The following is a 13,911-nucleotide window of genomic DNA, read 5'->3' on the forward strand; positions in this document are numbered from 1 at the left end:
TAGCAGTTTTCCTTTATGTTATTCTCACTTTAAATCTTGTTTGTGAATTATTAACAACCATTAGCAGCAGGAGTGTTACCCCTTTTTGATCAAAGAAGCCAAACTTTCTGAGGAGTCTTTTGTTCATTGTAACTTTTGAGAGCTTGAATTTACAATTTATCTTTCTTATAAAAAAAAAAATTGAAAACTTATTACTTTGTGTGAAGTAAGAATGGTGCTTGGTGGGAATGTGGAAAAGAGCATATGGAGCTAAGTTGCCTGTGGACATTTCAGGCTGATAAAACAACAACATGGATGGAATATATGTAAATTTAATAGTTTCAAAATCTCTGATCCTCTGCCTTTTCCAGACAACAGTGTGAGGTATTTATAAATATGAGTGTCCGCATCCATGTAAACAAACCCATATGATAATTTGATCACAGATTTATCTGAAGTCAATTAAAATTAACAACTCCGATGTTCGGCTTGTGCATGTTGTAGTTCCTGAAGCAAAATTAACACCAAGTCTAGTAATAAATTCTCTTACAACAGGAAGTCATGACCCAGACTCGTGGCTGCCCTGCAAGGTGTTGATAGACATTTGAGGTGTTGGGAGACTGACAGAAGACGATCTTCCAAGGAGACAGAAAATGCCAAAGGCCCCTGTAGTCACGGTGGGGAGAGAAGATCAGCAGCTGAGGGAGTCAGCTCAGGGAACGGGACCAGGCAAAGGGCAACAAACCACAGTCACAGAGCTGCTTGTGTGCTCTAAGAACGGAATCAGAATTTTTAGCAACCAAGTGCTCATACACTTTGAAATCACCTACAAAGTAATGGCCAGCAAATTTGTAATTTAACCACCAGCACTGCAGTGTAAATTTGATCTTTGTCTCCAATATGCATTTTACATTTAACACACACACATACAATCTCTCCTGTCTGCATTTTAAATATAAACAGATAAGAAATTTGAAAGATGGAGATTTAGAATTGCAAAATCCAAATTCCTGTGTACCTTCACCCTATTAATACCTCCTTCTTCTGAACTGCTATTCAGATGGACTTTTGCCTTTTCATCATATTGGCCAGGCTACCAAAGCTCATGTACCCTCTACAATGCAGACCTGTAGAAGGAGATTTTCACTAGGCAGGAATCAATGAATGACATGAGAGCGCAAGAGTTCTGCGTGGGCTAATTCACCCAGGTAACAAAGATAAATTGGATCTTAAGATCTCAGAGATACCACAGCCAGACTCATTTCCTTATAATGCTGCCCATCTGAAAATAGTTCAGGTAGCTTTACAAGGCAAGAAAGAAAGTAACAGCAGACATGCCCAAAGACAGGTTTCTGGCTTGCAATACCCTCCCATCACCAACACCTAAAAGAGGTAGCCAGTGCGGAGGACCAGAAGGATGCCACTATCTGAAAGCCCTGGATCTAAACTGATTGCTCTACACAGTGGTATTAGTAAGGCTGAGTTAGCAAACCTCTTAATGGATGCACAGTTAATCCCAGTAAAAGAGGTCTGCCAGGACAGCTTAAACCAGGTCCTCAACTGGAAAAAAAGCGATACCAGCAAAAGGTCTTTTTCCAGTTGACCTGCACTGCTATAAAGCATTTGGTGCTACGCCAGCCTCAGCGTTGTTCTCACTACACTTCAACAGAGCTGTGTCACATCGTTCCAGCCCTCACACCCGACACTTAGTGCCTTTGACTGCTTACACACTGGCATTTGCTCACACCGAGAGATACCAAGCAGCAGCTTGGTCACAGGGGCAGCCACACTGATTTACTTGTGCTAAATATTTATAATCTGCCTTGGAAAACCATGAGCTGCCATCATGTCTGTGCTATCTAGAGACAGACCTGACATCAAAAAACGTGCTGATAAACCCAAACGCACATGCCCTCCAGAACCCAGAATATACTATAACCCTAGTGCAATCCCCCCTGCTGGTGTTTTGCTTGGCTAGAATTCGGCATGCTCTAAATTAGAGACACACTGTGTGACCTGTGCCCAAATCTTATTCTCTCCTCAAATACAACTCAGATCAAACTGCTGTTACTATAAGTATGGGAGGAAACTGAAAAAAAACCCAAAAAGAAATTGGCAGTTCCATGCTTTGCGTCATTCAAACCCATACCTTTTCCTCCTATAACACCCACAGAAGATAAGCATGTCGCCTTGCAAGACGTTATAGAGGTATACAAGAGGCAGAAAAATGGCACCTTGCAGTACCCAGCAGCAGTAGTAACAGCATTTTGTAGTAGCATCACAAATTACCACCTTTTACAAATCACTAAGAACTCAGGATGTCTTGAGATGCACCTTTACACCAACTATCGATCATAAATTTACAGTTGCTTTTCAGGGTGCTCTGCCTTTGCATTACTCAGACTACTGAAGTGGCTGACATAGCTCAGCAGTTTGGCTCCCTGCCATATAGTAGTGTTTAGGCACTGTTCCTCACATTGTCAAAATGATTTGGCAACAAAACAGCAAAGGAAGCAACTCTGAGCACTGCTGGAATTGGGGCTTTTGAAGATTCCTGTGTCAGATCTTGTTAGTGCTGAAACATTTTTACTGCTATTCAATTCATGTGCACAGCCTTTAAATCAAAGGCAGTATTTCTGTAATTTTAATCACATATTAATACTTTTAATAGCAAATTTTCTTCTCCAGGAAACAAGAAAATTGATAAAATGTAGAAGGTGACTGGTGTACTTCAGCATGCGACTATCAGGTCACTTCACATCACGTCCTCATTCACAAACTGAGTTTCAAAGTCTGTCACAATCAAGATCCTCCTTTTCCTCATCAGTGTTACAACAGTTTCCCTGCAAAGGTGTAAATGTCACTGAGTTGTGCAAGACAGCAAAGTGATCTGAAAGCTGCAGCATTTTAATGATTTTGGCACAATATTTACTTACTAGGAGATCTGGCATTGTAGTCCTTACTTACACGGGATTCCTACCATTTTCCACAGTAATTCTGTTAGCAGAAGTCAATTTTTAAACCTCCTAAAGAGCTCTCGCCATAACAGATCTCTCTTTCCCAAGATCACACACTTCCACATTAATTGCAGCAACATTATTGTCTGTGATCTCTAATACAGATAAGGATAGTTAGCATCACCAAATTCTCTAAGAAACCAACTTCACCCTGACATACCCTGACACTTTTTTCCCCTTACTCTTCAGGAGAAGTTGAGAACCACACACAGTGTTTGCAGTGATTCAGTAATAGTCACATTACCTGGAAAATTAAATGACCCAACATCTGCAGCTTTTTTCCCTCCAGGAGTTCATTGTCCTTAAAATGAAATACTCAATATTGTACAGCTTTCACACCCCTTCCCCTGCTAGGTCTTTCAATCATTTATAATGCTGGCTTGCCCTGGAGTGCAGTTGGCTTCACTAGAGCTCTATACTGGTGCAGCAGTCAATCAGGGACAGTTCTCCAGCAGGATTAAGGTTGCACATATAATTTCTTTTAGTGAAGGGTAATGCCAGACGAATTTCAACCATATAGCAATTGTTGACAATTTACTTAGTGCCATGCAAAACATAGAGACATTGGCACTAACACTAGAGGCCGTGTTTTAAACAGGGCTCCTTAAGCCATATGTTAAAGGTACTTATACTGGCAAGGAGCAACTGATTTTGCTGGCAACAGCTTGTTCCTGCATTTCAAATTTGGGCAGAGATATGTAACAGTGGGAATTTTAAATGTGTAGAAGAATTTAATGACAACACTGAAACAATCAACAAGCACAAATCTGTTAGTCATAATTAACAAGTTCAAAATAGGTAAATTATTTATTCTTCCTTACATTTGATTGGTTTCACAGAGATGCGCACTATAATAGAAGTTGTAAAAATAACAATCATCATCTCTTAAAAACCTATATTTTAAAATTGCAATTCCTGTTTGTAAATCCTTCAAGTTTATTTTACCAAATAACCTATGAAAACAAGAAGCATTTTGCAAAGCCGAAAGCTGCACTGAAGTAGTACAATTCAGTTTAAATAATTGAATCTAATGTCAAAACACCAAGTAGCTTAGAACTGCAAAATATCTGTCTATGAATTTTAGAAAGGACTTTTGTTTTCAAAATAAGATAGAGGGAATATAATAAAATATTTTCCTTTCTTTCTTTCTCTGTTTTTTTTTTCCTCCAAGAATTAGAAAAGCAACATTTTATTTAACTTCCTTCAATGTAAGTATAGGTTTGGACTTGGAAAAGTTGATGGGTTGCTCCAAAGCAGCTCTTTTGTTTCAGAGAGCTTCGTGGTGCAACACCTGGCAGCAATGAAAGAAACCAGACAGTGCTGCTGCTTGCCTAGTTCCATCCAACAACCTCGGTCTGAGACTCAGCAGTTTCACTCACTTCTTTCTGGAAATCTCACAAGTCACAAGAGTAAGTTGTTGACTATCTCTGCTGACTCTTGATAAACCCAGTCTGGTTTTGCTCTCTAGAAATATACCACTGGACACATCAGTTATATATATCAGATATTTTGTGCGCTCTGAATTCAGCTATGTCCTGGTGAGTGGGGCAGGAACAACCTCAGACCTTACAGCATTTCTCAGCAGAAACAGTTTGCCTGAGCAGATTTGCAAAACACAGCCTTGTAATGCATTAAAACACATTCTGCTGCCTTTAGTTTCCAAATAGGTAAAATTAAAATCTTCTCTATGTAAAGCAAAAAGTTTTTTTCAAGCCAGCAACACTGTGTTCTGTACGGTCTTGGTAAGCATTTTAATTCATCAGAAGTTCTGGGAGAGGGGTCTTAAAATATCTTCAGAGAATAGTTTCACAAGTAACTGTAGAAACTAGAAAAATGTAAATACGCTAAAAAAAACCCTTCCCGTAAATATTAAAATTAAAAATAAAATAAAAGTAAATACATGTCACTGGGGCTCACAAGACTCGCGTGTTTGCCTTGAACAGCCGTTCAGGTTTATGTTGCAATGTTCTGGGGGCCCCACCAGCAGGCGCTGGGCGAGCACTGACGGCACCGGTGGTGCAGTGAGCTGGCTGACACGGTTGACACAGCGACAGCTCCGCCTCAAAGAACAGCGACGGAAAGCAAAGGCTGGTGTACAGGTGTGAGCACATCTGCTAGAAACCTAATTTAGAAAGTTCCCGGCACCGACTACAGAACCCGGACCGCACCACCTGGATTTTATGGCAAAATCAACGCTAATTACAATGAAAACAAATCTTTCCTGGTATTACAAACATTCTTCCAATACTTTCAGATCACATTCTCATTTAAAATGCATATCGCTCCTTCCCTCGTTTCACCTTTTGTCCATCCTCCCTCCTCCTTGCCCCAAGCTTCCGGGAGGCAGCCGGGAGGCTGAGCTCTCCCCGCATCGCTCTCTGATGCAGCCCGCGGGGCCGGGCAGCGGCAGGGGAGGGCGGGCAGGCGGCCGGGAGGTGGTAGTGTTGCTCACGGAATGGGAGGCAGCGCCAGGGTCGGGGCCGCGGACGGGCGTGTGCCCCGCGCTCAAGTACCTGCTCCGAAACCCGCCCGCCGCCGGCGCACCGGGGACTGCAGTGCGAGGTGAGGCCCCTGGAAAACCAGATGGGGCGCGCAACTCTTGTTTAGGTGCCGCTCATCTTCTTAAAATGTAACTGATTTTGCAGGTAAGAACAGCGAGCACAGACCCCAGGCGGAAAGGAGCAGTGTCCTCTCCACGGCCCCGGAGACAGAGGGATGCCGTCTCCACTGAAGTCACTCAGAGGTTACCAAAAGAAGCAAGAAGAAAAGGCACCAGGCAATCAAGACACAGAATTATAATATAATGGTAAAATACAACAGGCCACACCATCAGGTTATATCTGAGAACAGGTGTGCAAAGGCTGAGCAGGGAAATGCCTTATTTATCTTCTGCTTATTTTGCACTTTCACCCCAGGACCCTGCATTTATGAGAAACACACTCAGATCTTTTTTTTCCCCATTAAAATCTCTGCAATTTTATCATCTGGTTATTGCATGCGCATTTTTATCTTAAACCTATTTTGAAGTAATTATATGTTTATGCTGGTTTAGAACACTCCCTTTTATGAAACTAAATTATTGGGTATTTGTATGTTGTCTGTTATTTCGTATTCTAACATAGTAATTCTGAGAGCAGGACAAATACACCTCATTGCCTGCTTCTCCATTTCCTCTCTCTAGTTGTTTGCAGCCCTTTGCCTCCTTGAATACACAAAGACATGGACATTTCCCTCTGATTGTAACTTGGCCATGGCAGGCTAATAACCATGTATGCTTTTGAGAATTACCCCTAGACAGATTTGTTACATCTTTTGACTGCAAAGGATGTCAACCCCAGACAAAATACCAACACGACAAAAAAGTGTCCTACAGACAACCTTTCTGTATTAAAAAAAAAAAAAAAAAAAAGCTGGCCACAAGTTTCAAAACTTACTTAGAGTCCTTTGTTCTGTTTTCAAAACTGAAAGGCCCTCAGGAGCCTACATCCAACCTGCTTTCAACAAGATGTATGGACATGATAGTTTGAGACATTTTTTAATGCCAGGCTTACTTTTTCAAAGGTGCTTCAAGTGTTTCACTTAGCCACACAGATATTGGAAGACCCTGCACTTGGTTTCAAACATTCATCTCTTTCTTGAGCTGGCATACAGGCCTAGAATAAATTCTATAACTCATCAGGTTATTTCCTTTTGCTTTACAATTCAGCAGTCAGAATTTTATAAATCAGATTAAGATTTCTGGGAAAATCTGGACATATGTTTTCTTTAGTTATGGTTTCATATGTACACTTATGTATTTAAAAAAAACCCCATCTACAACGTGCATACATTTTAATTCATACACAGTAAAATAAAGAGCTATGTATTTCAGATCAGTCAATTCCAGTACTACAAAGATTTCTTCTAAAATGACCAATGATATATATTAAAACTGTCCTTTAAGGGTAACTGTATCACTTCTTTCATGAAAGTACTAAATAATGCAACATTAAACGGACAAATTGCTCTGTAGGATTTGATTAACTGTAAACCACACACTTGGTGGATTTTTGATTTTTTTTTTTACATTCCAGCTATATCTATAAATCCAAAATCTAAAAACCAAACACACAAGTCTTGCATCGAAATGCCACCATTCAGCATGATCCTAAACAAGCAGAAAAGGCTAAAGCCATTTGCATGATTTAAGCACAGCCCAGAGAAAATAAGAGAAAACAGGAGTGATGTCAAAGGCAAACAAGGATAGTAACAAGCTGAGCATGTTCAGGTGGGATGTGATGGGATAAGGAAGGGTGAATCACTTCCTTGAACTGCAGAGAAAGATAAAAACCAAGCATGCCTTGACAGTAAGGGTGAGATGTCCTGGGTGCTAAAGGTAAACAGTGCAGGATCTTCCTGGACAAAGCAGTTGGTTCTCCCTGGCACTAGAAGTACAAAAGCATGTTCTTAGCCAGCCTTTTCAACTAACTAGCTGGGATGGTTACTTGATTAGAATACAACGGAATATTTCATTTGAAAGTGACCTACACTGTTCATCTAGTCCCACTGTCACTTGCTGCATTAGTCAGGAGCAAAGGACTGCTTGAAACATCTACATGTTAACCTGAATGCTCCACCAGTCAGATTGCACAGTTTAGCAATGGAAGACACAAAGCCCATAGGAAACCACAGGCAAAGAGCTCAGCTGCTTGTGTTTAACCTGTCTTAACTTCTTCATTGCTGTGTAAGGGTGGTTAATATGGGCTTTAATTCCGGAAAAATGAAAGGCACTTGAAATATGCAAAAGCTTTCTGAAAGCACCCCTTTAATAATCATCAATGTACCTGGTATGCAGGCTGTGAGAGGCTGCCCCAAGCATAAGTGGAGAGAGGAAAGTGCGAAGCTGGGGAGAGAAGGAGAACATCAGAAGGTGCTGATAGTTACTGGTACTAAGTGCGGAATGAAATTATTGTGGGCTTGAAGCAAACCACAGTGGGTGAGGCTGTGTAGAATCTGCCAACAGTGAGAGAGACTAAAGGGGGAGCCAGGAGGAGGAGCATCAGGATTTCTTCATTTTAAAAGATAAGTATTTTAAAAAATGTGCTAGTAAAAATGTACTGCAATACACAGATGCAAATCTCAAATAAACTGTCCTTAAAATGGGCATTGCCTTTTCTATGAAGAGACTACCCAGGAATCCCAGGAAAGAGGAGTGGGTGGTGACAAAACATCTTTTTTTAAGATCTCTATTTCAACAGCATGGACCCTAATGGAATGAACCCTACTTTAACAACAGTAGTCTCAGACTGACAAACCTCCAGCATGATACTGCACATGCAAAGTTTTTTTCCTACACCCCAGAGAGACTTTTCCAGTGCTCTCACAATCTGCTTCTATAGTGCTGCTACTATTTCAGCTTGCATAATGTGATCCCTGGTTTCAGAAAATGCTACATAGCCTGAGACTATTTTGAAGAAAACTCATGCATCTCATTCCTGAATCTATCCAAACTGGTAAGAAATCCTTTGACTACTGAAGAGAAGTAATGAAAGGGAATTTAATCTTGACATTTCTGGATTAAACAGTTGACAGGCAAGGACTAGAGGACTCAGTGGCACAGAGGACAGCTGTTTCCAGAGCTGTTCCTAAATTGACACAGTCTAGATGTTATGAATGAGAGCTCAGCAGAGCTAAAGAACCTTGTCAGAGCAGAGGTGGGAATCCAAATTTTAATGATTCAATTAAGGAATGCCAAGGCTGGTGTAAAACACTGAGCTATTTCTACCTCTGTGTCCCTATGACTGCCCTCACACTACTGTGGGTGTAATTACATAAGATGCACAATCCTTTAGTGGAAAGTGGAATTATTTAAGGAAAACAGCTGGCAAATTTAGAGCTAAGTAGGAGCGCAGAAACGTCAATGCTGAACCAAGAGCATGTCAAACATGACCCAGATACCTAATTAGAAGTTATGCTCAAATCTAACTTGCACAGGGCTCCAGAAACACACTGATTGACTACAGTAGAGAGGCTGCAAGAGGTACGCTCTTGAGCTTTATTCCTCTCATTGCATTAGATACTGTTCTGATTTCCCCATTATTCCCCAACTTTCTTGTCACAACCCTGACAAATTTGCCAGGAATGGGGAGGGGAGAGTAGCATTATGAAATGATGAAGCAGAGTTTCATCTGTGAGCTTTGAGGAGGTTGTCAAGGCTGCCAGAGGGCTTCCCCCTGTGCAGAGAGGTGTGAGCTCAAGGCTTCATATCTGATCCCAGCTGACCTGCTCTAAACCCTGCCATGGGGATTGAGGAGCTGTGAGGGGGATGCTCTCCCTCTGCAATGCTGGCTACAGTAACCCTTCTGCCTCAAGCACCTCAGCCTAATTGGCTGAACAGGGAACAAATGAGCAGTAAGTCATTGACAGAGATGGTGCTCAGATATGCTAACATACTATAGGAATACCCCACAGCTGGTACAAGCAGGTCCAGAAGACTCCTAAAACACCTGGATGATAACTTCATGGTACTAAGGGAGCTGACTAGGAAAGATGCACTCCTTGATCTTTGCTTGTGAACAGCAATGATTCACTTCTATGACAAGGTAACCCACCTAGTTGATCAATGGCAGCCAGCTGATTTCAGTAAAGCTTTTGACAATATATTCTATGATTCTATGATACTACTTAAAAAGCAGAAACTCATTAATTTGCTTATGTATCATGGATAAGAACAAAAGTAACAGAGTGCTTACCATACCCTTTCTTGATAGGCATCTTCATGTTAGAAATTTACCCCCATTAGGCAAATGGGTACCATGAGTAGTCAGTGTGGTGCTCCACCTCAGAGGCGTAAGGTGGTTGTGGAGCGGGATCAGAGAGGTTACATTACGCTTGGACTTGGCACTAGCACAGCAATTAATGACAACTTCGGGCAATTCTGGTTCTCACTGTTCAAAAAGGTTGTTAAAAACTTGGGTAAGGGTCAAAGGGAGAAGCACAAGAAGAATTAAAGGCCTGGGAAAAGTGCTTTGAAGTCAGACATGCTTTCAGGGGCACAATTTATTAAAAACATAAACAGAAAGTGGCTATTTCACTGCAGTAACTAAGTATCTTTTTGGGGAGAAAAATATATCTTCATTGTCAACTATAATACCAGAATGTTCTCTGGACAAAGTCAGACCAGAAACAAAAACCAACTTTTGAGCATATTACTACTTTTTGAAGGGTGACAGTAAGTTTTTCAAGGTAACAGCTGATTTTTTTTATGCCAGGAATTTTTAAAGATGAATACTTTCCTATAAGATCTACAGTTGTAAAGAGGATTTGAGACAGGAAAGATGTATGTATGCAGATCTAATGAACGGACCACCACAACCTCCTGCTGCACAGGTCAGCACAATGAGCAAGGGTCTCCATCCCTCCTCTGCCTACCCACAGTCAGCCCAGGAACATGCACTGCACTTGCAACAGTTCAAGGACACAAATTGTGAGGACACACTTGTGAGCCTTTACATCCATGTTATTTATTGCTGGGCACATGGCTGCAGTGCCTGAGCTGATTCATCTCAGCTCCTGCTGGGCACAACATGGTGCCCAGACACACCAAACTTGGGGCAAAGCAAAATTCTGAAATCAGTAAGCACATGCATACCAACAAGCTCATTTTGAGAGGGTTTTTTGTCAAGTTTGGGGTTTTTTTTAATTGTTTGTGGGAGATTTCCTCCCCTCTCCCATTTTTAAGTTGTGTGTTTTCAACTTCTTGGCACATGTCACCTCCAAGTACCCTTATAGCTCTCCACAAAAGCAAGCCACTGTGTCAAGGATCCAACATTCTTACGGACTCTAACATCAACTCTTCCTACTTAAAAACCCCAAAGAAAACAAACTATAATGAACTACCCATGTAGCAATGACATAAATTATGAACATGAGATACTACAGTGCAGAACTATAAGTCACATTTCAAAAGATTTAGTCTTCAGATTCTGTTTTTTCTGCTTGACAAAAGAAATAAGCTTTGATGAATATGGCACTGTCCAAATCACTGGCTTCAGCAATGACAGCCTTGAATATTCTTGTGATCAAAATTTTATCAGAACATAGTAACTTTTATTTCTTTTCTATGGCTACTGCTGTTTCCTTAGAAAGCTCACCTGTCACTGTCTCTCTGGTAGGAAAAAAACATAGACAGCATTCAACAAAATAACACTGGCAATCTAACCTATTCAGAAAATAAGAATGAAAATTAGTGAAAACCTAGCTCAAAAGTATAATACCACAAAAGAAAAACCTATTAGAAATTATTCACTCAGATTTATTTGACAATCGTTTCAGCATCAATCAGCAAACAATTGCATTTCCAAAAAACAAAAATCTGAGGGAAAAAAAAGAGAGACAATCCTACCCACAATAAAATAGGTACAAAAATAACAGATTTCCTACCCAGTACAACACAAAACCATAATAATTGGATGTAAACCTTTCCATTGCTAGAGACACACTTTTCTTATCAGTCTATGTTATTTTTTGCCCATGAGTATAATTAGCATTTTACATTAACCAACTTCTCAAAGTTTCCTGCAAGTTTTATTACTCGTTTCTAGGCAAGAGGTAATCTGGCCATAGCGAGGAGGTATCTGCATGGAGAAAATTGTTATAGTGCAAGTGACCTTGTAATGGAACAGAATCCTGAGACTCTCTTCTAGCAAAGCATGCAGCCATCAAATAGGAATTAACTGAACGAAGACCTAATTGCTTAGTTTTATTTCTCTGCAGGACCAAAATATAATTTTCTTCTCTGCATGTGGTAGTGAATCATACATCAAAATATCCAAGCTCATCAATCCACACCACACTCAAAACAAATCCATGGGAAACCAGCATGCAATTTTGAGAGATTTATCCATGCAGGAAAAAAAAAAAGTTAAAGAAAACATGCAAATGTATATTATTTATAATAATGGATATGCATGGGAAGCCTGAAAGCTTTTTTGTTTTCCTTTTTGTCTTTTCTTATAGAAGATTCTAAAGCCAAATCTATGGCACTTTCAGGCACTATGCAGTGCAAATACACAACACATCACAGAGCTGCGTATTTCTACTGGAAGAGGGAGAATAAAACAAGTTATTCATCAACCATTCAGGGTATCCACACGAACCAGGCCATACAGTTTGCCTATTCTAGCACTATACCAATCCTCTTCAGCTACAGCATCTTCTGGAGATATATTCTCACTGCTCAACTCAGTTTTCAGCAACAGTGATTTCTGACTGGTGTGCTATTTATGGCTAGTAAAAATAAGCTGGTGCTCTGTGTAATTCTTTGTACTATTTAAAGCAGAAAACCAAACTGAACCCTTCCTTTGCACCAACAGTTATATTACTGGTAACTTCAATGCTGTAACTGAAATATATCAAAAATACAAGACTCATTCACCTATCAAACCTGATGTGTAAAAATTATTTATGAGACTCCATTTACAGTTATTGAAGTTAACTTCCACATTTCTTTACAATAACACACCGATTAAAGTCACGAAAATTGAACCCCAGAACAAACTCTTGGGTTTTTGCAATATAAACTTGTTAATTAAAATGCAAGTAAGAATCTGCTCAATAAATAATATTCTGAAAGTTACTTTCACTAAAAAAAGCCAAAGAATGCTAGATAACAATGAACAGAATATATGTACAGAATGAGACAGACATATTCACCCAATAATGAATGTGAGGGGTTTATTTTTATAATGGTTGGAATGGCATTGAATTAAAGCAATAGATTCAAAGTAATAATTGTTAAACCACACTCAGAGATTTGTGCCTTCACATTGCTGTTGATTACCATTGGGCACTTTGCAGTACCTCAAAGTAAAACTGGTTTGTCTAAGGGTCAAATCTCCACATACTCCTTGGTGGGTATGTGGCTTCTTGGGCACAGCAGGAGCAAAGCTGCTCTGCTGAGAATCTGATGCTTAGCAGCCCACAGGAATGCTGGAGGCAGGGCAGAAACAAAGCAAGAGGTGTGAAAAAACAAAACTGTTGGTAGATCCTTCACCACACAACTCCCAGGTTGCTATGAAGTGAAGACAGAAGAGGTGACGTATTGCATCTTGAGTGCAGTCTGCTCAACACTCACATCCAAAAAAACAAAGCCACACATTTCTTATAATTAATCTCTGCTCTTTTGCTGTGTCATTCAGATCTGGAAAGAACTTTCTGTAATAATGCTGCGCTTTTGAAGATTGCAAGATGAATGCAGAAAAGCATTTATCATTCACCCCTATGTACTTCTACAGGCATTGAAATTTGTTGACTTTTCCTTTTAATGCTTTATTCATTAGCCACAATATTCCATCAACTAAATGCTGTTTCAGAATAAAACTGCAGTCAGCAATAAAATGTTCTTAATATGTAATATTTTTTGTTATTGTGGTGGAATTACCAATTCATCTAAACACTGGAGCTGAGCAGGCAATTTATCATGAATCTGTCTCTCTTCCAGCTTTTAGTCTCAACTGAAAGCCTGCAAAGACCTAAAAGCAAATCTTGGGGGGGCAAAAAAAAAGATCTATTTTTAATAGATCTGCTTTGTTCCACGCTCATAGCTTTCATTTGATGCTTTCCAGCCCAGCAATTTTTACGATCATGTTCACCAATAAGAAAAATTATAATTTTGTGTTCTAATTTCTGCTCACGTGGTTGGAAGGTCTTCTTGGTTTTACTTTGCCTTTTGCCAGTATCCTTGGTGTTTAGAAAAAACAGACAAGTCAATGCAGAAAGATAAAGCTGGACCATTTGGTGATTTTGGTGATTTTTCATTGTAGTTTCACTGGCCACAGGAATATCCATGCAGCATAACAATTTACGTTTCTGATTTGTCATAGCTTCACTTGGCAGATGCAGAGGTTGAAATACAGCAAGGACAAGCAGGATCGGG

The 13,911-nt window shown here is 40.1% G+C and overlaps 1 protein-coding gene and 1 long non-coding RNA gene across 9 annotated transcripts in view; one reads left to right on the forward strand and one right to left on the reverse strand.

The window, feature by feature from the left end:
• RGS6 (regulator of G protein signaling 6) overlaps positions 1–13,911 on the reverse strand; it is a 266,585-nt gene that overhangs the window by 84,870 nt on the left and 167,804 nt on the right. The window lies entirely within an intron of this gene.
• On the forward strand, positions 5,028–6,159 carry LOC135415848 (uncharacterized). Its single transcript, XR_010431299.1, has 2 exons — positions 5,028–5,220; positions 5,642–6,159. It is a non-coding gene; the product is annotated as an uncharacterized LOC135415848 (long non-coding RNA).

Source organism: Pseudopipra pipra, chromosome 6 (assembly GCF_036250125.1).
Source record: "Pseudopipra pipra isolate bDixPip1 chromosome 6, bDixPip1.hap1, whole genome shotgun sequence".
Classification (NCBI taxonomy): Eukaryota; Metazoa; Chordata; class Aves; order Passeriformes; family Pipridae; genus Pseudopipra; species Pseudopipra pipra.